Source organism: Salvelinus fontinalis, chromosome 30, assembly GCF_029448725.1.
Source record: "Salvelinus fontinalis isolate EN_2023a chromosome 30, ASM2944872v1, whole genome shotgun sequence".
Taxonomy (NCBI): domain Eukaryota; kingdom Metazoa; phylum Chordata; class Actinopteri; order Salmoniformes; family Salmonidae; genus Salvelinus; species Salvelinus fontinalis.
In genome coordinates this window covers 17,379,349-17,380,928 of record NC_074694.1, presented here as the reverse complement: position 1 = coordinate 17,380,928, position 1,580 = coordinate 17,379,349, and the positions used below count along the sequence as shown (strand labels likewise).

Below are 1,580 nucleotides of genomic sequence, written 5' to 3'. Positions count from 1 at the left end.
GGGGTCTAGTAGGGGTTTAGTAAAAAAAAAAAAAAAGGCGATTTGAAGTTGTGGAGTAAATTGTGTAGATCATTGTCCTTTTCCATGAACATAGATTAAATCTGGTCTTAGACATTGAGTTAGCTTTTTAGTCCAGGACTAGGCTTAATCTGTGTCCGGGTAACCCTTATTAAGTCAGATCTTCATTTTTTTTTTTTTTTACTCTAAATCGGATTTCATCTGTTAAATTTTCAAATGCTTACAAGGCACAAACATTTTAAAATGTAGATTTAAGATGTTTAATAGTTTTTCAAGGAACTATATAGTTTAATAGCTCTTTCAAACACCTTAAAAAATCTGTTTTTTTGTCTACTTTAGATGTGAAGACATCTTGAGGGGAACCTCACCAGGCTCCAATGTACAGTACGTTGTGCACCAGCCACTCAAGTTCCTAGTGTTGTAACTCAACATGGCTGCCAGGAATGGGTTTTTCTGCTTTCTGCTGTATGTCTGGCTTTTTGTTAATCCAGTAAGGGGGTATTCACTGAAACACTGCACCCCTGTTCAGAATAAGGTACTCTAGAAAATAGGAACCTACACACCATACCGGAAAACATTCCCCCAGTCGCGAGATCTTTAGACATTTTCTGTAATAACATTTAAGCAATCAAAGGGTTTAAAGGTCTAAAAGTCCTCAAATTCGGGTCCATGTCCAGTAATGTGATCTCTCATGTTGAAGACGGCACTTTCTACCATTCTAGCTCTGCAGCAACTAGACCTGAGCTATAACAAACTCACTACCATCTCAGACCACATGTTTCAGGGCCAACTTCTCAGCGCTAAACCTGGAAAACAACCTGACTATACCTACTGAATCATTATCCCTTCAGTCTCTCTCAAGTTTACTGGTAGTGAACGTAGGCAGCAACAAAATACATCATCTAAAGGATGTTCAGCGCCTCTTACATTTAACAAACCTACATTAGGAGGAACAAATGTTCCTCTTTTGAATCAATGGAAACATTAAAGGGCTGATGTTGCTGGATGTATCTTGTAATCCTTTGGAAAAGTTCAGTATCACAGCAGATGTTCTCCCGAACCTTAAGAATTTAGACCTCTCCTACTGGGTCCAAAATGGAAGCATGGAAAGGGATGTGGCGGACAGTTATTTTCTGAGTGACATGTACAAGCTTGACTTGAACGGTGTCCAGATGTCTTTGGAGGGTATGAGTATGGGGCTGCAAGGCCTGAACTCCTTGTTAGCTTCTCTGGCGCTTTCTAATTTAGGGAACAATAAATACCCCTATTTCAACGTTCTAACCGATATTGCCTAACACATACCTCGATTGGGCAATGGGTACATTTCTACTGAAATATGACATCACTTTGTATCTGAGGAATTGCTCCAGTATTGAAGTCAGCCAACAAAACTGGATTTATCAGATAATAACATGTCTGATCTGTCTATGTCCTCATTCAGATCTCTTAAGCAGCTGACATATCTATGACTGTGCCACAACAAGTTTTCATCTGTTCTCTCCACATGGGAAATCCTTGATCTCAGTTGCAACAGTATCAATAATCACATTTTAGTCAATTAG

The 1,580-nt window shown here is 39.1% G+C and overlaps 1 pseudogene; it reads left to right on the top strand.

Moving 5' to 3' along the window:
* Nucleotides 1-448: 448 nt before the first annotated feature.
* On the top strand, nucleotides 449-1,580 carry LOC129828458 (toll-like receptor 7; annotated as a pseudogene).